Source organism: Nothoprocta perdicaria, unplaced genomic scaffold (genome assembly GCF_003342845.1).
Source record: "Nothoprocta perdicaria isolate Ctin4 unplaced genomic scaffold, notPer1 scaffold_3, whole genome shotgun sequence".
NCBI lineage: Eukaryota > Metazoa > Chordata > Aves > Tinamiformes > Tinamidae > Nothoprocta > Nothoprocta perdicaria.
In genome coordinates this window covers 7,521,645-7,545,854 of record NW_020455532.1, presented here as the reverse complement: position 1 = coordinate 7,545,854, position 24,210 = coordinate 7,521,645, and the positions used below count along the sequence as shown (strand labels likewise).

The 24,210-nt window shown below is 43.2% G+C and overlaps 1 long non-coding RNA gene across 1 annotated transcript; it reads right to left on the bottom strand.

Moving 5' to 3' along the window:
- Window positions 1–11,694: 11,694 nt before the first annotated feature.
- LOC112949720 lies at window positions 11,695–20,604 on the bottom strand. Its single transcript, XR_003249866.1, has 3 exons — window positions 20,574–20,604; window positions 12,098–12,172; window positions 11,695–11,806 (listed from the first exon to the last, which is right to left on the bottom strand). It is a non-coding gene; the product is annotated as an uncharacterized LOC112949720 (long non-coding RNA).
- Between the last annotated feature and the right edge of the window lie 3,606 nt (window positions 20,605–24,210).

The window sequence follows — 24,210 nt, the reverse complement described above, 5'->3', positions numbered from 1 at the left end:
TTTTGATTTATGTTTCTACACCTGAAGAAGATCATTAGGGAGTCCCAACAAGGTGCTCAGATGGAACGCCTGGAAGGCACCTAGCCCAGGGCTTGGGTCCAGAGGTGTCACCCCTGCACCGCCAGGGCCGAAGGCCTCCACCAAGGCCTCTGCCACCCTCCACCTCTGTGTGCAGTAGCCACAAGAGGGGGACAGAGACTCGCTCTCCATTGCATAAGCATCTACGTGGGTCAAGTGGGAGATGGCCAAGACACCATAGCCTGCTCTTTCCAGAGCTCCAAAATCCTCCTGTCAAAGAGTCTCTCCATTCCTCATGCTTAGGATGACTGTTTGCAACACCACGCACAGGAATAAAACGTTATGGCTTTAAGCGAATGTGTGCATGGGGAATGCAGATCTGGAGTGATCCACCTCTCCTATTGCTAGGCTTCAATGAGGTTGAGACATGTGGACCAAGAGCCACGTAAACTCTACACCTTGTTGAACTCTGAGAGCCTCATCTCCCTCCAGAACCTTCCTATTCCCTCCCACCTCTGGGTCCTCAGATAAGAATTAACAGTACTGACCCTTGTGCTACCTCAGATCACAGCACTACCTGGAAGCAAGAAAAGAGAAGGAAAACTTAGAGACCCCTAAATCATCCCCCTATGATTTATCGTGTTGCTACCGTGGCAGGAAATGTCAAGCTGCATCTTTAAGAGCAGACCTGTCTCTGCAACAAGAGCACAGAAAGCTGGCAGTTGAGAAAACAGAATGGATGACAGTTTTTGGCAGCAGTTTCAGCTGTCTTGTTGGGTTTTTCAGATTAATCAGCCCCTTTGGAACACTGAACAGATCATCAGAGCAGTCCCTCAATCCAAGATCCTTTGCAGTGGAAAAAAATACAGTCATCACAAAGTGGGACAGCAGCATAACAGAGACAGCCTTCTGAAAGAAGCTCCGTCTTGGCTCCGAGTAGGGCCCTATCAAGACAGAAGTTAATGGCATGTCTGCACCGTCATCCCGCTGCCTCTGCTCACACAGGGCCTTTTTTTCCAACATGAATTTTTCTGGAAGTCATGAACTGAAACAAAGCTTCTCCCCATGCTCTCACTCCGCCAGCWCATGCTTTGTTAAATACATCTTGTTTCTGTCAGATGTTGACCAGATTGACTATTTTCTTTCAAGGAAAAAAAAATTCTTTCACTAAAACTATGTGCCTCTGTTCAATGCATTTTTTCCTAAACACATTTAGCTTTTCTTTTTCTGGGAGAAAAAATAATTCGGAACCTTGTACTCAAAAATGCACCTTCAACAAGGCATTTTCAGAATCTTAATTTGTCTTCATTAATCTTGAATCAAGGATATTGGCATGGAKTACCTCTCAAAAGTCAATTGAAATTAGGAGTTATTTTTCTGTTTTGGGTTCACTTTTTTAGTACTATTGTTGCTGTTTAAAAAGATTCCAGTACTCCTTAAGAGACTGCTGTCTTTCGAACAGCAGGGATAGATATTGGCCTTAGTCCTACTATTCACTTGTGCAAGCAGTCCTTTGCACCTGGGCACACGTCTRCTGAAGTCAAGTCAGTGGGTGTTAAGGGTTGCTTAGACACAGAACAAGATTTACRTTTCATGGATCAGAAAATCATGCGCAATTAATACTCAGGTAGGCTATTCACTAGGTAATGCAACAGAGTATGTTCTCATTGCCTGACACGAAGAGATTTCTGTAATACACAAACTGTAGAGTTTAACACCAATTGAACTGCCTGCTAATCTGGAATAGCTCTATATTGTGCTTTGTAGTGTTGGTCCACCGTATTTGAACTTTAAGCAAAAAAATATAATAAGCAAGCTTCCTGCAGAGTTTCACCCTTCCTCCGTTGCACAACAAGCTCCAGCAGCTGACAATTAGCTGTTATGCAAGTTTCTGCTCACCATGAAGCACGCACAGATTTTGGTTCGCCTAAGATAGTAAACATGCAGAAGCCAAAACTAGAAGTCGGTTACCATGTTTTTGACCTAAAGACTGAGCTCCTAGTACTCATCAGCATTGCTTTCAGTGAGGACTTTGCACTATCTGTGGACATGGTGTGTGACACAGGATAGCGCTTTGCTTTCTCCCTTCCTGCATCCCACCATGGCTTTCACTTCCATGTCACACCTACAGAGAGCTCTAACACACACAGAAATGGCCAGATCTGAGCTGCAGCATCTCCAGCAGCCTCCGCCTTCACCCAGTACTTCTCAATGCACGAGCAGGTCAAGGACACTGAGGACTCAGTTTTCAGACATTCTCACATCACTCTAGTATGTCGTCTATAGAGTTCATTTTCTCTGAAAAATAAATCCCACGCCCACTGGGACAGTYATTTCATTGCCAGTAGAACTGGGCACAACTGATCTAAGGGCCAGCCCAGTGAATGAGAACCACCAAACCACAGAACTAGGTGTTTTGTCCACCYTCCATGGCACAAGCCTGACTTGATTGCTCCCATCAGTTCCAACCTAGTTTGCCCTCCCATGCAGCTCCCCAGCTCCTGCTTCTGCCCTGAGATCTCCTGCCTCACATCCAGGCACCCACCTGCAGCCGCCGTGATGAGCTGTGGCCATCCCCAGGTAGCTGGCGGGGAGGTCACGTAAGACATGATTGCAAAGAACATCCTCCTGGTAATGGGTTTATCACAAGCAGTTTTCATAGCAATAGCCCTGAGAAATCCCATCAGAGAAGAGATGACTCAGTCTCGTACAGACACTTTACACATCCAGACATTCTTGCATATATGAGAATCTACTGCGCATTAAGAAAAAAATGACCTCTGACTTTCTGTGCCTCTGCTCTGTACTGTCATAAACAATATCATTTCAAGAGATGCTGTCAGCTTATATTTAGCCCAGTTATTTTTTTTTATTTTGCTTAAAAATAAGTCTTCTATAAGGCATAAGACAGATAGAATTAAGAAAACAATCCTGTAAAACAAAACAAAAAATTGTGTTGTTGCGTTTCAAACCCTTACCCCGTAGCACTGAAAACTTGGAATTGTCCACAAACGAATATGAGACTGACATGATATTTATTATCCATGCTTAAAATAGCACAGAACAAACAGAATACAAATCATGGCAAGTAAAAATTAATTTAAAAAATTCAGTTTAATAATCTAACAGTTTAGGGGCAATATGTGGTTTATATTGGCAGTGGCCTTTTAATCTTGCAAATCATATAATTAAGAAAACTTAATTAGTAAAAGCAGCGTTYGAATATTAGAGCTGTGAAAATATCTCAGAAAAAATGGCAAGTATTGGCTTGAATTTTTTTTTTTAAGCCTCAGTTCTGTGTCTGCATGCACTTCTATTAATATAAATAAAAGGCAGGAATAAATAAGCGGCAGGAGCACTCAGGAAATTATGAAGCAAGAACGCTCGCAAAACCCAAAATTGTAACTGCTTGCACAGGGCCTGGGGCAGAGCCGAGCGAGGAGAAGATGCAGCGAAACGTGCCCTGCTCCTCGCTTAAACCCAACCTTTGCAGGCAGGTCGGACGCCGCACAGAGCAGAAAAGCTCCCCAGCCACGGAGAGGGACTACCTAAAATAAAGACAACTGCCTGATTAAAAAAAATTACATGCATGTCTACTTGGATAGAGCCCTAACTCGTTTCATACGCTCAAAGGAGAATAACCGAAAAAGAAAAGGCTTCTGGCAGTGCTCAGGCTAGAAAGCCAGGTTAGATGGAGCCCCGCGTCGCAGTTGAAAGGCACCAGCACGTCGGCGCGTCGCCCTCGCGCAGGGATGCGGAGGGTTCCCAGCCGCCGCAGCTCCTCTGAGCCAAGTATTTATGTGCAGCCCAGCCCAGGCAGCTTTTACAAGTGCAAAACCCATTAAACGTTTCCTTTCACAGGCAGGGCGGCAAGGAGAATCCGTGCAACGTGGAAACTCCGAAGACTTTGCCCATGCAAACAATATCATCACTACAGTTAATGAAATCCACAGGCAATATTCACACTAGCCTTGTAGCTTTATATATATGAATATATAGAAATCAAACAATGCTGCTAAGCTTCAAAGAGTCCTTATCTGTGCCCAAGAGGATGTTTTTCTACCTCAGAAAATCACAAATTGGTAACTTAACAACTGGGCCACTAAGATTGCAGAGTTTGGAAGAGACTGTAAGTTACATTTTGCAGCCAACCATCTCAAAAAGATAGTGCCTGGCTACATGCAAAGTTTCTTTTGCAATATTTGCTCAAGAGGGTTTTATTGTTGCTACTCTGCTTTGGGACATGTACAGTATTTTTCTAAATTGATGATTTATTATTGCCTTCAGAAAGATGAAGAATCTGTGTTGTTATTCTTAAATTGATCAGATTGTTTTGTTTCTGGGGAACAATTCTGTGATTTTCATTTGCTTTATGGACAGTCCCTGGTATGAGAATAGGGCTTGCAATCAAAGCAGATCGGATTTTTTTCCCAACAAGCCCCAGGACTTCTGAGTGCCTCAAGTCTCTCTTCTGACCTTCAAGCTGTGTCTCAGCTCGTACAGAGCAGAGCCCCTCGGTAACTGGGCATCTCTTTCTCTCCCCCAAGTTCTTCTTTCTATTTGTATTTCTCGGAGTTCTAATTCTTGTTCTCTTAAAACAGAGGTCACCCCAAGCAAGATCAACTGAGACAGACTTCTCTTCTCCTGCTTTAAATCATACCCCGCGTTACTTATCACAGCGGAAACCAAGAGCGACTGCCAGGATGTTGCTGGCCACACAGTGTATGTGGCAGGTGGCACCACAAGGTCCYCCTCATCCAGGGACCAAGTTCTTGAACCTTTCTTGGTGGCTCAAACGATTGATCAAGATGCATTAGAAGGGGAAACCCAGTTGTTGCTGTTGTGGCTGGCACGATATATACTTTTTGTTTAACGTAAGAAAAGCTGTATATTTGATATCACAGTCAATTTTGCGTTCCCCTCATGCCTTTTGTTTCCTCCCCTTCTGCTTTTTCCTTTATAAAAACCACTTCTATATGGGAGTTTTGGACTCTCATATATCTATGAGTTTTGGACTCTCATATATGTTAAAATTCTCCTGCATAAAGAACTAGTGGGTAGCAGTTATTCTGTACAAAAAAAATGTGCTTTTTCAGCAGACTAACTCATTATCTCAAGAGTGCAGCAGTTAATATCAATCTGAAATCACGATATACTAGAGATTTTAATCTGCTGTAATTAGAAAAGGGTTTCCAAAGAAAACAGAGGTGCACAGGCAGCACCTCCCCAGTCTGAACATCTATTACCCAAACAGATGTCACCCAGTTAATCTGTCCAAGCAACTCTCCGCTCCAGTCAAAAAGCAGGGCAAAGTTGTCTGCTCGGATTGGCAGAGCAGGGTCTGTCCGAGGAGCAGACATCTGTGCTGAAACATATCCCGCTCATTTAACCTTCTTCTAGTCCTGCAAACGTACCACATTTTACCATGGAAAAAAAGAAAAAACCCACAAGATAGTTTTATGCCTTCAGAAATGCCTCCCAAGTGCCCATGTAAGCAAAATGCTGTAGTGCTAGTGGAAGCCTGAATGCCAGCTGTATTCTCAGTTCCAGCAAGAGTTAGCCATGGATTTATTCTCTCAGCTACAAAACGACCCAAATGCCTCAATAACCTCAATAACAGAGTACAAAGACCTTGTCCTCATTTGTACCTATCAGAGAAGCCAAGAAACAAGACTGACCAACCAAGAACATTAACATTTGTTTCTGACAGATCTACGCAAAGGAGCAGGGTTTTAATTTAGGGCTCTTTACATCAGAATGATAACAGCTGTCATCTACTGTGCGAGTGCGGTAATTACTGCATCGCCTCTGTGGAAAATGAATACCTGATGTTTCATTTACACAATAATATCTCAATCCGCCATCCCAGAGCGACGCTTGCAGCCAGCCAGGGACATTCCCACGGCCAGCACGTACCCACCTCCCAAATCCTGCTGCTCGCAGCCAGCCCCGCTCAAGACGCTCGGTGGATTTCACATCCCCTCCAGTGAAGGACAAAGAGACTGATAATATTTATGACCCCCAAATCTTCAAAACCCAACCCCATTTATCGTACTCTTTCCCAGGCAATTTGAAATAAATCAAATTTTGTTAAGTAGCACATATACTCTGTCTTATTTGGAATTTATCCCATAACTTCTATTCCTAATTGGCAYGCACACAGAGAATAAACTGTTTCACTTGCTATTACCACACCTGTGCAAGAAAATAAACGGCAAGCCACAGATCAGCCATTCAGCCATCCTTTTTTTCCTTTGTTTTAAAGAGAATTTGACTGATAAAAATATTCAAATGCTTATCAAAGACCTCGGAAGCAGCCTTTGATTAGAGATCTAGGTTTCTCTAAGGCTGCAGAACTTCTTTATAATGAGATCGCATCCCGCTTCTGAACAGAAACGATATTGGATTTCGAAAGCTGAACAGTCTGATGAAAGAACACAACACTTTTGCTTACTARTAGAACAGAGTCTAGCTAGCGTCATTATGAGAATGAAACTAATTAAAAAAATGTATTTCCATCAAAACATACATAATTGTACAGTGGAGATCAGTTTAAAAGTATATGTTTCCTGATACTTAATACAAGTGAAGTAAAATTACATGTTTTGCAGAACTGCTTGTACCAGCCTGGGCTGTATTATGAGGCAGGGGGCCAAAAGCAAAGCACTTCCAACCTCGGAAAAGTACCAGTAATTCCTGTATAACCTCACACCTCGGAGAGCAAAATAGTTTCAGTGCGTTGTGCTGTTTTTTAATCAATTGAAGAGGATGTGGAAAATGACTCTGGATTAGATAAGTCACTTGGAAACATATCCCAATCAATCACTTCCCCCTTTCCAGCCATGCCCTGAAGATGTTTTGCCTCCAACTGGTTTGCATTCAAATGAGCAGGCGCGGATGCCGTTTGCATGCACAAGCCGTGCAGCAGCACGCTCCGGGCTCACAGAGAGGCACCTAGCCCTCCAACCGCCTCCCCGCAGCCGCCGTCCTGCTTAAACCTGCCGCGGAGCACGGGCCGAGGAGCGGGTCTGAGCCGCTCGCCAGGAACGCGAGGAACTGGCAGCCCAGGCCACTAGTGTGATCAAATGAATTTCACATTAGTGGGTAAATATAAATTGCCCTAATGTATCTGAATATTTAGGATTGCTTAAGCTTTTATCAACTCCAATGCAGTTTCTGCCAGCCCTGGGCCCTCTTGACTAAGTTTTGGAGAAGCAAAGAAGCCCGCGCATTTACACCGTTCTCACATCAAGTGGAGCCTGGATGCCCAGAGACAGTAGTTTCTGTGACAAGTTGCCAAAMTAAGCCTTAAACACTCACTAGAAAACAGGTTTCCAGAAAATGAAAGAAACATTAAGGACAGTGAGTACGTGGAGAAATCATTGTGGTGTAAGAGCTAGAAACTTTACCCAGAGATTATGTAGAATACAACCTTGTTTCTGATCATGCCTATTTGGGGAGAGAGAAAGAGAGAGAAGGGGGGGAAAAAATAAGAAAAAGGGGGATTGTTTTTGAGAAAAAAACAACTCTTTTCACCATCGGACTAATTCAAGATTTGTTTTTCTTGCCTCAAGAATTGTTAAATATTTTTTCCATCAATAGGTAATTCTATAGAGAAGAGGGAAGAGAACTGACAAAGAATCTTCTGATCATTTTCTATTTATTGAAGATGAGTTTTAGGAGAAAAGCTAAAAATCCAGGACAAGAAAATTAAACTGACAGCTTGAAATAAGGAAGGATTTTTCAACAACTGAAATCACAACCCTTTAAAGTGACTTATTCTAACTCACTATGTGAGAGCGCTTACAGCGGTTAACCCCCCAAAAATAAAATCAATAGAAGGACAAGGCTGGAAGGGATCTCAAGCAATCCCGCAGCTCTTCCCTTTGTCATTCCATATTGGTGTTTGTTCAACTTCTCCTCAGCTGAACACGACACTAGTAAAATATCTTCCTACTACTTTTTTTTCCCTCCTTGATATATAGCTTTATATGYAAGACACAGCTTCTTATGGATACATGGACATAGAGAATAGTTTTTTTTGTTGTTGTTTGGGTTTTTTTTTTTTGACGGTTTATAATGCCTGGTCTTGCCCTTTCAAGCAAAGGCACCCCAAACTCAATCTCTCACTGTAGGCCACATTTCTCCTGTCACCTTTTGTCCTTTCTCTCCAGACATGCTCTCCTGGTCCACCTCTTCCTCTGTGCGCATCACTCAGACCTCAGCAAAGTCTTCCAAATGATGCTTTACCAACATCAATCAGAGTTTAAGATTATCTGTGAACCTTTCTAGGCCTTAGTCCTGCTATATAATGATCTGGCAACAGCATGAAAACATGGACTCATGTTCACAAAGTGGTGCAGCCTCTGCACCTCTGAGTTTTCAGGACTCATACAGGCAAGTCTTTCTCCTGGGATCTCCTGAGATTAGGAACGACACTTCACAGACCCTTATCCACTCCCCAAACAAAGCAGAAAGTCTGAATGGATAGGGAATGCTTATAATAGTAAACATAAAACTTGGTGTCTGAATTTAAATGGTTGTTTCCAAGTGTTCTGTAGAGACGTGATTTTTTATATATATATATTTTTTTTTTTAAACATGCACTTTTTTTAAATTGACATTCAGCTTTTCATTACTTAATAGCTGTTCACCTTGAATGTAGACACAGTCAGAGAGCTACCAAGTCCTGAGTCCTGCTTGATCCAAATCTGCCTTTGTCTTCTAAAATTAAAAGCAATGCAAGAGGAATATGATTTTCTAGATTAGTTTGTAACATTGCAAATTATCTTAGCAATTACAAAACAGTGATTTAAGCAACTAAACTAATTTTAGATCACTCTCTATGTGCAAATTTTGCCACTGAAAACACACCTTAAATACTAGTCATCCTTCAATTTGCAGACTCCAAGAACTATTTCGTCAGCAAATGACTTKGTCAGGAACATCACCGAGTAATTGCAGTGCCTTTATGATGCTGCACTGTGAGATTTGTCCATCTCAAAGACCACCTAGGCAGGTTGTGTGACAAGATGCATCAAGAGCAGTGCTTCCGACCTTGCTAAMGCTAGGAGCAACACACCATCAATTCTTCCCTATTCTCTTAAAATGTAAGATTAGAAGGATAAAGTACAAGATTAGTCAGGTTGTAGAAAATTGCAGGTAAAGCAGAGAGTATAGGTAACATACAGATGATATATAGGTAATGTTCTCAGCTGCAAAAGTTTTCTACTCTTTTTTTGCAACTCAGGACAAAGGGCATCTTTATATTACAGTAATATCCATTTTATACATCTCTAAAGATAAAYCCAGCACAAAAAACTATAGAGTTTACATAAATAAGCATTAAGAGAAGGCAGAAATTCTTTCAGAGTCAGACCCTTGATTCTCTAAAACTGGGATTCTCATAGATACAAATTTCTAAAATTCAGGAAGAGACCTAGCACTGCTTTGACACCTGTCCTCCCACACCATCACTTATAGCATGTAACAAAAGGGATGTTCCCATGTCCTGCTGCCAGATCTACCACTAACACTGTATCTACCTGCAACGTAGATTTCCAGAATGAAATGACAGGTTGGTTCGTTTGCTTAGGAAGTGTCAATATTCCCACTTGACAGTTGAGAACTCATCCCACTTGCAAAGGGAAGCCAGTTGCTCAATCGAGCACCTACTGTGGCAATTTCAGCATAATTAGCAGAATACATTTAGTCTTAACCTTCTTCTGATGAATTCAGTCACACCTGTTTATGTGAAATCAATTAAGAGACCTTAATCTTCTTAGACAGTTTCCAACACTCCAGCCACAGGTTCAGGCCTGTTTCTTGTGTTGCAAAGTTTAAATTATATTAAAAAAGAAACAATTATCCTATAAACATGAACTAAATTATATTTTCATAATTAAAGCCAGTTACATGTAGTCTGCAGCCTTTTGGTAGCCAGACATATATCGAACGGCGCTCTCAGCTTTGGTTTGGACAAGCAGAGGGGTGAACAGAATGATCCCAAAGAAAGGTCAGCATGAAGGTGTCCATAGGCACAGAGGATCCTGAGCCCAGACCCCCTGGGGATTCACAGTGACTGACGAGAAGTGTTGGCAGTGGGATYTGAGCAAAGGGGACCCAAGCAGTCTCCCCACAGATACCAAATTCCCTCCTTTTTAACAAATATAGTTAAATATAGAGATATAGTGTGTGCATGGGGGGAAACCAAAAACAGAAAAAACAAGACATACACAGGTCTGCTCACCTATAAAATCAGAAGCTACCCTAGTAGTTAAAGCTTTAAAAAAATAAATAAGCATTACTGGTCTCCATTGGGCATGGTTTGTGGTTTTTAGCATGAAACATCCTGGCAGTGTTTTGTGCCAAAGAAGAATTTAAATCTCACATCTGYGTGTGTTTCTTGGATCTACTATTCTGGCAAGTGAGTCATCCTCAGAAACCTTAAATTACTTTTCATCATACATCAAACATCATAAAAAGCACCGAATTAGTGTCCAGAAACAGTTCTAACCAAAGTTGAAATTGGGTCTTAAGACTTTCGCAAGATTATCTAATGGGATACAAGTGAAACGTGCTTCTACTTCAGAGTTTTTAGAGCCAAATCTGTGTATTGTACAGAGATTCCCACAGCTCCACAGAGGTCAAACAGCAGCAATCAAAACCAGTGATGTCAACTGAGAACTTCCTGCCATTTTATATGYATCATGCATGATAATTCACCCTCTCCACCAGGTCTCCTTGAATATTAATATCCTGCACAGTGTAAATACAGCCAGTTCCAGATCTACTAGCAATATAGGTGTGCAAGTATCTTCTGCTGTAGCACACATGCTATCTTGAGACTTTTAGAAAGTGGATAAGCAAAAGCAAAACAACACTTCTGCCCCCAGCCCCAGGAAAATGAAAAATATCAAGTAGCAGCTAAAATCTGCTTGAGATCAACTTTTGTTTTATAAACTTTGGGTTTCATTCTAATTGGTAGGGAGATGCATAATAACTGGCTTTCCTATAGTTCTCTATGGACTATCTCCTCAAAGCCACAATTAATGCAAATACCAGCATCTCATTAGTAATTTCCTTTCATCAGTAAACACTGAAATGCAATGATCCGACCACAAATCACAAAGCAAATAAGTTAGCAGTGCTATTTCTGTCTGCATTGTTATTACCAAATCTGTAGCACATGAACTGCATAAGGAAGATGCTTCGTGAAAAGGAGCAATCTCTGACTCGCCGGGATAGTTTCATTCCATGTGAAAGTAGGAGAGCTCTTACCCTGCCAACCACTGGGAACATCAGCTTCTAGAAGCACTTGCAGGCAAGTCCGCACTGAGGAGCAGAGCCAGCTCTCCTCAAGTCAGGAGAGTTGTGCTGTGGACCTTATATTGTTCTCCCATGAGGAAAGGTTTAATCCAGCTGATGMATTTGTTGTCAGTTGCTTCTCAGGAGCCTCTACTACACTTGCTGTCAGCACACAACGGCACCTGCTCCGTCTAGCTGGAGCAGCATGAGACAAATGGATAAGGAAGGACCCACCAGCACACATAACCCTACAACTTGATAGATTGCTCCTGCTATGCCTATAATCTAACATTCACTTACTGGTGTGCAAAATACTGAAATTTTATGCCCCTTTTTCACTTTATAACTGCACAAATATTTAACAGCAAAAACAGTATCTCCAGTCAAAGAAAAGTGTGAACAGCCAAGCAACTGAAGCAGGTTTTGGTCGGCCACTAGGCAAGATCCCTCTTTGCTGCTCATTCACAAGCTACTTCTTGATCTAAGCARRGAAGAGATAAAGGGAATGAATGGAAGAGGAAAGAAGAACAGTGATAAAATAATACACAAGAGTAAAATCAGCTTTCCAGGCGACAAATAAAATCTTTGCTTGAAACTGCTTGTGATGATGTGGTCTATTGACAACTGCAGCTAATATCACTTTGACCAAGGAGAAATTCTAATTTTTAGTTCAGCATTTTATCAAGGGAAGAGTTCTATTCCTGTGCTCTGTGAATGTGTCCCACACACCTCCAAGTAGTCTCTCAAGACTGGCCACAGAGCAGTGACTTACCAGTAGGCAGAGTTGTCCTTCTCTTGATCAGGCCTCAGGATCCCTTTCTCAGGTAGGACAAGGTGCCAGTAATAGCTGTGAGGAAGATGGATGGATAATGAAATTAATCCTTTTGCCTTTCTAAGCAGAAGCATTTAAGTAGCATTTAAATAACAGCCTGCCATATCTGGGCATCTCGGAGTTCGGTTTGTACCTCTCTCCAGGGTGAACATAAGAGATAGGCATGATAATTTGTTTTCAACGATAATAAGAATGACGATAAGAAACGTAGATGCCAAGAATATAGCAATTTGCTCATGGCCATGTAAGAAATATGGAGAAGGGGAAACAGGGCAGATGGAAATATTGTAGACTATGTGGTTCTGATATCTTCTGCTTTCTGAACTCACTTGCACCGATCCYCGGGCAGGTTAGCTTACTTTACTGACAGAAGGAAATTTGCTTCCAGTACCCCAGAAGTGCAGAGCCAGGTTACTCTGCCAAATGAGCTAGTCCCAACCAGCTCGGGTATCTCTGGGCTGTAGTACAACCTGCTATGTAGACATTCATCAGATCTTCTCAGGTCAGAGATTAGCTCCTAATCCCTTGGCCATGCTTCCTTGTAGGAACTTTGCAGTACTAGGCTTTGCTCATCTCTGCAGATGATGGTTTTGCAAGGCCCAGGATAGTTTGCAAGGACTGACTTGTTTGAACTTGTGTATTTTCTAAGTCACCAAGGGCTGCTCGACCCTTCCCCTAATGTGAGCACTAGAAATTCAGTCCAAAATTTGCCTCTTTGAAATCAATAATCTCAGAAACAGTACAGACATGTCTCTAGGTAGAAACAGTAAAAAGAGAGTATATCATCCTTGCATGCTCTGACATGCTCTGTCCCCCATCTTTCCCCTCTAGACTACTTCAATATTCCAACTCCTGCTCCAATTTCTATCCACTGTTCAGGTTTTCATTATACTCCTGGTTCAAGAGCTGCACATTCCTTTCCATCTGGTTCCTGCCATGTAGTTAGCAGTGCCTATAGATCACCTGAAGATCTGCAACCTCACTGCAATACATTTCTCAATGTTAAGCTCCTCCAGCTTCTTGTTGATCCAGGTCACTCTGAATTTTATTACCCTCCTTCGTACTGCCCAACTCCTCTTACCCTGTAGTTTATAGTTAGCCCAATCCTTGCCTTTCCATCAGKAGAAACTTCTCAGTTAATATTAGAATCAAGCCTTTCAGAACTGCCTATATAAGAAAAAATCTCCAAGAAATCCCAAAGGGTGAAACTGGGGATGTGAAACAGCACAGAAGCAATAAGCTTGTTCCCTAGCAAGCATGAGCAAAATGATAGATCTTGCCAAAAGTGTCAGTTGCCCAATTTTTGTTCTTACTAAAGCTATAGGGTTTCCTTCACACCCTTTAATTACTCAAACCTTACTTAAGGAACGTGGTTCAAACAAACAAACATAAAAAAAAGTTACAACAACGTAGCATGATCTTGACATACAAGATGTCAGAACCATTATAAACCCCTTTATTCCAGAATGATGTCTTTTGTGCTTCGAGGCATGCTTGCTATTCATAGATCTACTGCTCAGCTGTTCCAGTTTTTAGTTCTGCATAAATGCCCACTCATTATGTCCAGAGGGTTTTGCCTGTAGCTTTGTGTTTGTAGCCTTGAGGCAAATGTCTTGATGGCTTAGGGAACTCATAGCGAATGACCAAATAACATCGGATTTTCCACAGCAACGAAGCCATTATGGGACAGCATTTCTATGTAACAGCACCCTTCAGTGTGCAATCATTATAACTAAGGATTTAACCAGGCTCTGGGGACATAACAAAATCACTTTGAAGCCAAAAAAATGCACAGTGAAATGTTAAGCATTAGATTTCTGAAGTGCTTCTCAGAACTGCTCAAGTCAGGCAGTTTCATCAGTTACAGTAAAACCAAATCTGGAAAAGGAATTTTATGAATATCTTAAGAATGAATCCAAGTATTAAAACCTGTGCACACAGATCTGCATTTGTACACTGTTATTGCAGTTGTATGGAGTGGTCATAAGCACAGACCCTAGAGTCTTATTCAGTGTTAATATTTTTAAATGCAAAATCTTAGCTTGCAGAATTTCTAAATACGTTGCTTAGAGTTGTGGGAAAATCCATAGTAATCTCCATGGAGGAGATTACAAAAGCCCATGGAAAGGTACAGCACGTGTTTTACAAGAGCAACCCACCTCCTAGCTAGAGGATTTTACAATTCATTTTACAACATGCAAACTTGGCTCTTAAATCTACCTTCTTGTTGCAAAAAAGGTCTCCTGGTTTCAAGGGGGATATCTTAGCAGCCATTCATGACCCAAATTTCAAAGACAAAATCATTCATTGAACATCATATGCTCCTCATGAGCTGGCCACAGAGCTAAGAATTTCCCCAAACTACCTCCTGATTTGCCATGAGCTGCCTTGCATATGTTAGACATCCCAGTTAGCTCAGGACTACAGCAAAGGAGATGGATGTACCCAAAGTACTTGTGAAAGGAGCTTCAAACACAGGGAGAATATGCTGGCAGAAACAAGAACTTATGCATACAACATCTATTGAATCCCCCCCCCCCCCCCCCCCCCCCCATCTTCCATCATTAGTTTGTTTGTTTCTTTGTTTTTTAATGGTAAGTTTGGCTGGTCATTTCATCAACCTTCTGTCCTGGATACTAGCTTGCCTAATATATCCCCCTGCTCCATCCATCCCCGTTATACTTAAAATGGGATAAAATTTTCCCACTTGTACAAATAATGAAGACATTATTAAAAATATATATTAATTACACTACTCTTCACCTTTGTCTACTTTGCCCATTTTGTTTTACAAAAGCAAATTCACCAATACACATGCACAGAAGATTATTCACATTTTCTTAAAAAACAAACAATAATTTTTGAAAAATACACACACAGGAAAAGGTTACATCTATCCATGTACCCATCCAAAATGGMAATTTAGCTATCCAATCAGATACTTGGAAAAGCATATAACTGTCAAATCAGACAACTAAATAACACGTTTCAGGTTTCAAAAAGTGGCGACTAAAACTATTCTTTTGAACTGCATGTGAATGAAATAGTTTGTATTATAGATACTGTTCCAGGACACCACAAACAATCTGCTCTATAGCTGCCTCTCAGTCTACTCCTTTATTGCCACAAATACTTTGCTTAAACTGGTATTCCGCATATGTCTCRCTGGATCTGCCTCACTGCCCAGAGGATGCAGGACCCCAGACCTCAGCCATCACAGCTGCAATAGTCCTCACCAGCCAACYAGGGAATTGCTCTAGGGAGCTTCCTGCAGAATTAAGAGGGCTACGCAGACCATGTCTGCAACAGAAACAGAAGGAAAAATCTGTAATGAAAGGAATTAAGGATAAACCCTAAGTGATAGGTGAAAACACAAAGTCATGTAAAGTGGAAGAGTGATTTTTGAGAAGCAATAAAGGAAGTAAGGGTCTCTCCAGTGAAGGAATCCCTCAGACTGGAAGGGAAATTATGACATGCACAAAGCTGAAACCTATCAAAACTTCTTTTCCTCTCTAATCGTGGGGTATTTCACATATCCAGATGTATGTGACTTCACACACCATGATGCATGCGTTACGATAGCTGATACGGGAGAGCTCCCCTGTGCTAACCTTGTGCCTTCCCCACATCCATGCGGGCTGCCCTTGGTGCTGAAGGCTGGAAGAGGAGATCATGCGGAAAGAGGCTGTTCCACGGGAGAGGGGGATGGAAATAATCACACACAGCCCAAGCTGCGAGGCAACCCGCACMGTCGGCCACAGATTTCACATGGGGCCTCCACTAATGAGCTCCCAGTCCCGACACGTGAGAAACCCCACCGGTGCTTCGAAGCGAGSGGGCAGGCTGCTGCCGGCAGGACACCTGCCTGCCACACATATGGTCCCTTTCTGCCAACAAAGACGGGCAGCGCGATTCAGTGGAGGCCAGTGGTTCAGACAGCACAATGCCCTCGATTCCACGGGCACTTGGAGAGCCAGAAGAATAAGGCAYGAGATCCTGGCTGGTTCCCCCCATCCCTCAAAACAAAGCACCCCAAGTAAGCCATCGTTTTCCTGGGAACAAATCTCTGCAGAAGAGCAGCTGTGCTTTAATAAGTCTACAGAGCTGTAAAGCACTAGGTAAGAGCAGCATTTACCAGGCAGGAAGCTGAAGCTTCAGAAGTGTGTGACTGCATGGAAAAATTAGAGGTGCAAGATCTCTTGTACTGAAACAAATGACCCTGTTGTATAAGGAGGTAGCGTGGCCCAGCACATGACCACCATGGGAAAGGGGGCTCTTAGTCACACCTCTCCCCAGTTTGTAACCCTGACGCACAAGAGTTATCATATTAAACTGTAGCTCAGCAAAGCTAACTTCAGAGCAGCGAATTAATCTGACTGCCCATCTCGACCCAGATACAGCATGATTTTTACATCTCCAAGAAGGCTGGATTTATAGCTGCAGCCAGCAACATCACTGTCACAGCAGGTTAGTGCCGCCAAGAGAAGTAGCAGGAAGAATAACCTTTAGACTACATAGGTTTACAAAAAGGTTCATCCCAGCAGCATTGCTAGGCAGTGTTTTAGTCCAGCAGTGACTCACCATCAACACCCCCATATTCATTGTGTGCTGGAAAACACCGCTGAAATCTCCCTTCAGTTGTGTCCTGCAACTGCCCTACTAGGTCCAGACTGTGGCAGACAACCTAGAAGGGCAGTCTGATGATTTACCCCACACTTCTTCCCGTCTAGGGGATTCAACTTTTTAGCTGTCCTGATGATACTAAATTTTAACATTGGTGGAAAGGGAGTCCTTGCCTCAGTTTTTTTTTAACCTACGTATTTTCAGAAACAGAATAAGTTTTTTGACACCTTTTCCCCTGTGTCATAAGTGTCTGCTAACACATGCCAGAGGGAGCACTCTTCATCAGCAATGACTAAAAGAACAGAGAAAGACACTTAGTTGTTTTCATTATTTATCCCATTCAAGGTTTGTAAGTTTTGGGGTTTCTTCCTCAAAACACAAAGTGTCTTCACACTGATCTTTTGATTGAAACGGGAATTACAGGTTCTGCCATCCACAAAGTGTTTCAGACACACTCTCAGAGTAGCCTGCATACAACCATCTTGTAAGCCTCAAAAATAAGTGCAGGACAAATCAGCTACGAGATTTCCAACAGCCAGACGTCAAAACATCAGATCCAGGGATCACACCCAGCAGAGCAGACTGGTTTGCTTGACTAGTTATTGTAATGAGCTTATTAAACTCTTGAGAGAGGATGCTCCACAACATCCAGGCTCTGATGCATCATATAATAAGCATTTCCACCTTTCTGAGTGAAGTTTTGTTGACACCCCTAAACACACATTTATTTGGGCTGCATTTCAGACTCAGGGAACAACATGAAGGAGCCATGCAAGAGGACAGCTTTTCCTGGCTCATCCTGGCAGCAACCATACAATCACACAGCCCATTCCAGACCAGGACATGGAGACACCTTGAAGGGCAGGGTTCTAAAATCCAGAGAAGAAAGGAAGAGAAGAATGGGAAGAAAGAAAACAGAGTGTTTTGCAAATTATATGGACCATTTAAGTAGACTTTGTGAACTGTACACAAAATCATTTATTTTAACAGGTTTATGTATTTCCTTTTCTTGCCTCTATTTTTCAGTTTGCACCCTTGCATAAGGCAAGGAAARGTTTTGTTTGTTTTCTCCTTTCTTTTCAGCCTCCTTCTCCCAAGCTAGTTGTTTTATGAGTCTGCTTTCCGGAGGGACAAAGAAAGAGAGAGGAGATGTTATAAACATAGGGGGATATAAAAGTTTTCTTTTGTTTCCACCACCACCTGCAGTTGAAAGTCCAGTTCCTGGTACAGTCAGTCTCTACTACACATGCTAAGACAGCATAGGTTCCTATCAGGGATCCTTTCCAACCCAGGGCTGCAGTAACCACTTGCCTTCCTGCCAGCTCTCTCCAACCCAGACATATGTGCTGGAAGCACATGAAGATGTTGTCCTAGATCTGCAAAGGCACCTTGGTACTTCATTGCTATTTATTTCAGTAACTGTTAGGGAACCTGAACACATGCATGACCTGGCCACAGGTAATGTGGGATGGATGTGCAGCAAGACACAAATTCTCATCTCAGCCAACACAAAGCCATTGACTTTCCTGGTGCACAAAGGCATGAGCACCCTGTGGGCATGGCTATACTCATCRCACACTGCCAGGCCCTGGGCAGAGGACCACAGCCACAGGGTCCTGCCAAGTGTGGTTCAGTGAGAGATTAACCAGCCAAAGCCTGTAAAAACAAAACCTCCCAGGAAATTCAGCACTGCCTCCTGTCCTGGTCTCTTCAGGACCTAGACGACTTCAGGGCTGTGCTGGAAGCAGTTGGCTGGTTCAGTTAAACCAGCTATTAAAATCAGAGTCATTTCCTTGAGCAACAGCCAAAAATAACTTCCCAGCAGCTCTGCTGCCCATCTCCATTCCCAGAGAGGGGCCAAAGCACCTTCCCTGGCACCAGCCTGGGCCCTAAAATCCCCATCTCTGCCCTGCTTTCCTCAGAGTCTCCCAGTTTGACAGCTATAGGAACTCAGCATGCCCAAGCCCATGGTGACATTGAGCCAGAAGCAATGTGTAGAAGCTTGACTTTGCCTTGTGCCCTCCCCACAGCAGTGGATTCCTCTGCTCTATTTTTGGATGGGGCAGCTCTAGGTAATATGGCCCATGGCAGTAGCATTTTCCCCCTGCCACACTCCTATCATTTCCACATATTTTTCCACTAAAGAAGGACCACTAGGTCCTACAGGGAGAAAAGACACCAGCATGGGATGCCCTGGCAGATAGGTGCCAAGACATCATCAGATTAGCCCATTGTTGCCTTCACACAAAATTCAGTCACTTGTGCATTGGCCAAGCCTTCCAATCAGGTGAATTTCTGGARCACATGGGCCATTTTCTGACCCCTGCATTTGCATCCTAGTCACCTGCTGTAATTAGGCAGAAAACRCCTCAGCTGTACAGCTCAACAAGCTCTTGCAAACCAGGCTGCACCACAGCCCTGCAAAGCAGGAAGATTACTCCAATATGCAGCATTCAACAGGCTTGGGGAATGGAAACAGCTTTTCTGAAAGGAATGGTTCTCCCTATCGCTGGTCCACTATACACTTTGTCCTTTTGCCCGCCTACACACACACCAGCAGTTTTCCCAGTCATTAATTCATTTTGACCTCAATTACAGGCACTGCCATTTTGGAAGCCCTAGGTTCTTGATATCCCATCCCACAAAGCTCTTTCACCTATTTCCATACCTTTTTATGCAAAATAAAAATATCAAATAAAAAATATATAGTAATAACAATAAAAAAGTTTCCTCAGTTTTAATCTTGTAAAACACATTATGCAAACATGTGTGCTTTATGTAAGACGATGGCCTGGGGCCATATCACCSCTGGCCCCACTCTTGCTGGGTCTCCTGCCAGAGCAGGCCAGGGCCTGCCGGGAGCCGGGGCCTGCSAGGCCCTGGCCAGGCGAGCCCCATGAGGGAGTAGGTGGCCCTGTTGCTGTGAGTCAGCACCCGAGCCGTGCTCCGGTGCAGCCCATGCGGCCTGCTATGGTGGAAGGAAAGCCCAAAGCCCAGCTCCCTGCCACGCGCCACAGCTCACACGGCAAAGCRGACATGGCGGGAAAACCTTGGGGTTTGGTTGAGGAGAGCAGTGGGGATGCCCTGAGCAACCCCACCACACTGCACTGTTTGGAGAGACCCAAGCAACTGATCCAGCTTTCTTGCCTGTTTTGAGCAACTTGAGATAAACAGAAAGAAAGCCCTAAAACTGATTCAACRTATTTCACCCACTCCCAGACCTACCTCTTTAACTAACACCCAACAATTCATTCTCATCTTTACCTCCTCCACTCTTTCTGAGGCAATTAGCTCTCCCATAGCTTGCCACCAAGTTTTAAGGAAGGACAGGGGGAGGAAAAAAAAAAAATCATCACTTTCACAGCACCCCCACTGTACTTAATACTAGCATCAAGCATGCAGCCAAGGCAGCACCAGGAAGAGACCATTTTTACTTCAACCACTAACAACAAAAAACACTTTAGCTGCAAAATCCTGGAGACACCCTCTGCAGCAAAGCTTAGAAGAGTTGCCTCAAAATGGCCCTCTTGACATCTTATCACCTCCTATCTCCCACCAGATAAAWCCACTAAGCACCAGCAGTTGTTTGCCAGGACAACACAAGGATTTCCTATTGTTGGAGTCAGAAAACAGTACTTGAGTCTCTGCAGGAGATCCCACCGTTTACCTAGAAACATGCATATTTTTCTCCTCCCTCCAAGTTCTCACAACAAGGACCTCATAGACATGTAAATGTGGCCTGTCTGCAGCGCCTGCACCCTACAGGCCACCCATGTCCCACCAGGAGCCTTACCTGAACCCAGAGAAGATGCTAGCACATCCTAGGGAAGGAACTGAGCCTAACTGCGCTCAAAAATAAGTGCTGGGGCTGGTGCCTTTGGCACAGCTGAACTGAATCAGCCCAAAACTCAGCTGATCCCCCTCACTTAATCAGATGAGGTCACAGCCTCATCCCTAAATGTCTTTCAGCTGGAGCTTTCAGGAATGAGTGGGAACTAGTAGCCTCTCCAGCAGGAGAGAAATGGTAGCTCTCATCAACACCTCTGTCCACATGGCACTTTTATCTGAGTCATGTTACCTGGTTATGTTACCTMGTTAAAAGCTATATGTTTTTAACCTAACATAGGCTAAAACCTGAACAGCTCAAGGGCTGTTTCCTCTTAGGCAAGCAGGGCCAGTGTCCTTCTGTGCTGGTGTTTTTTGGAATATCCCCATCAGACTTTCTTCTTCAGTTCTTCTGAAGAACCCCAAATTTGTCCAATSTGCCAATTTAAAAGTTCTCCAGAAGTGGGGATAAGTCTGCTAGGTTGCTTGGTTTGGGCTCTACATTGTTATCTTCTGCCGAGAACACTGATGGTCTTTGCTTTCTAGAAAAGGGACCCTTATAAGAAACCCAAGGAGACAAACCCAAATACCTGGCAGRCACTTTGGCAGTTTAGGACCTGTCCTAGATGTCACCAACTTGTTGAGCCATCTGGTTCCATTTGTACCTACATGCACTTTTTCTCCAGGCATCTCCAGCTCTGAACATCCTCCAGCTTCTCTTGTGTTTTCGCTGGATTTCRCCACACCTTAGCATTAAATAGAGAGCACCATTTGGGGGTAATTAGAAATTCTTAATTAATTACAGTTATAGATTTAACAATTCAAAGCTTGACAAATGAGCTCAGGTAAGTTTTGTTGCAAGAACTGAAGAAAATTACTGGCCCTGCTGCCTGCCCTGCCCCTGCTAGAGTTTAATTTCCATTTCTGYTGCCCAGCCAAATGTGGAGTATGAACCTCTGACCGGCTGCTCCACCTCATTGCCCAGCACCCAGCTCAGCCCAGCTGCCATCAGGCTGCAGCAAAGCGTGTCCTCACACTGTGGGGTTGCGACATGGAGGCCTTTTCATTTGTCCGTTGTGACCATTTCAAGTGTGAGCCTGTCCAGCCACAAGCAGAGGTGCAACAGCCTGACATAATCTCAAGGACATCTTAGTATCTTGCAGTAGGCAAAATCACACATGTTGTTCATTAGGTCTCAAAGTTTCTCTTTGTTTTGTTTTGTTTTGTTTCCTTTGAGTTGATTCAAGGCAAAGAGCAAAGCAAGGGYCAAGGCCTCAGCCAAGGTGGGTTCCAGTCCCCAACAGCCACTGTCCTGCCAGAAGTGTGCAAATAAGCCACCTCCCTTTCTCCTGCTGTAGCATCCCATCTGCAGTGAGGATGYTGGCATCCTTTTAAGCCACTTTTGGAGCTCTGCTACTGAGAAAAATTCTTCAGTTAACTAGGAATTAGTTCTGGGTTGCAGTGATCACCTGAAGAACTCAACCTGAACCTCCTCTTCGTTTTCAGGAACAGTCTTGTTATATATTGACACATCCTTTAGTTTTATGCTGAATGACCTGAAAATATGGGTACCTCTCTGAGATATAAGTTCTACAGAACTTATATCTCTCTTCAGAGCACCTGATGACAAAGTCTGTTATTTTGTTGCTCCCAGATCTGCCCTRTAAGTAGACAAATATCTGAGTTTCAAAGCAAACTGAGCCCATGTACAATTACATGGTTTGAATTTAAGATTATGGGCAAAAATGTAAATCAGATGGAATATTCAGAGAATGTGTCATGGAATAGCCTGCGAGCAAGGCCTTCACGCGAACCAGTTAAAAAGGGCTGTGTAGCCAACAGAGAGGAAAAATAGAATATTTGTGGCMAGATCTTACACAATAACGGCCCATAGAAACGAGCTGGAACATCCTTACGAGACACACAAGGACATCCAATGAATGCAAAATAGCATCTAAAGCTGGGAGAAAGCTTATTTATATAATCCTACGAAAGCGAAAATGAAAGAGAAGGCAGGAAACAAGCGATCCAGCAAAGGATTTAACAATTTGCTGACACCGCTGTTTCAGCACCATGCAACCCAGGTGTGAGTTCTGCCCCCATGCAGCAACATCTCTAAGGGGACATACCTCAAGAGGCAGCAGAAACAGCCAGGACCATAGAAATGTTAGGACAGACCACAACCAGTTCAGACAGCACACAGGTTTTACGGAGACGTGGCACATCTGTCAAGGCCAAGATTATGGAGCAGATCCCCATTTCCATGGCTCCCCTGGGCATTGCCTGCAGTCCCACACCAGGCCAGGGTCAGATTGCCCTCATTGGATTCATGGGCATTTGGCAAAATGGGCTCCAGGTTGTCTCTTACGGCCCTTTCAATGAATAAGAGTCGGGACAAACGTTTTAGCAGAACCCTAAGAAAATGTCCCCTAAGCACAACCCAAGGGGCAAGCCCAAGGTGGCAGAGCATGCTGCCAAATGGCTCCAAGGCCCTCCAGAACCAGCACCTGCGGGAAGAGAGGAGAGCAGAAAGGGCTGTAGACACCACGTACAGCCAGATAACCACGTGCCAGAGCCATGGTGAGCAGAGGGCATCCGCACCTCAGCCATGAGAGGGCCCAAGGCGCAGGCAGGAGGAAGATGAAGCATCTGCAGGGCACAGGCCAGCACGTGACAGGCAAAGCACATCCAGCACCTACTTAAATCTCCCTTACTAAATGAAGCCAGCCGCTCTTTCCTTTCGCCTAGCTCTGCTAGCTTTGTGCTATTTCCCCCTGGAGGAAGTATTCTTTTTAATATCAGTGTTAACTTTTAACTCCTCATAGCCTGTGCTTCTTGTATTTTTTCTTGTTGTCAATACTAAAACCATGTTTTCTGGGTAAAGACATAGGGATGAGATGGGGATGTCCAATTTGCTATAAAGCTTAAGAGAAAACAAAAGTCCAATTTTTTTATATATATATATATTTTTTTTAATTTTTGTTCCTGAATATTCCATGTTTAAAGAGTCAGGAGGATAAGACCTTGAGAATCAAGGGAAGAAAAAAACAAAACAAAACAAAACAAAACAAAAACACCTCTCTGTATTCAGGCTACCCTGTGTTTTTTGCTTTCCCAAGATTTTACCTACCCATTTTATTTTCCTGAGATTAATCATGTCAAATGACAGATGAGTTCAGATCAGAGTTTAACCACTGTCTGCAGCGAAGACACTGGCCTTGTTTCATAGCACTGAGACAGCTGTGAGGGACCCGAGCCTCAAAAGAAGTGCCATCTAAAATATATAGTAGAGGAAAAGCATTAAGGTAATGGAAACTCAACATTTCCAATGTTTCAAATGTTCCAAATATATAAATAGAACCTCAGTCAGTACATTAGACAATTGACTGGCTTTGCTTGAATGCATGCAGGAATAAATAGAAACATCCCTATTTCCTATCCCAAGGGGCAATTAGTTCAGAGCCTCGTTTTGTGCATTAATAAAAAAGCAAGATTCCATTGTCTGGTAGCTAAAATCTCGTACTAATGTACCCTGCTCAAGCAGCCCATCAGTAGGAACAGTACCCACCACCCAAAAAACTTTCATATCTCACCCTCTAAGCAGA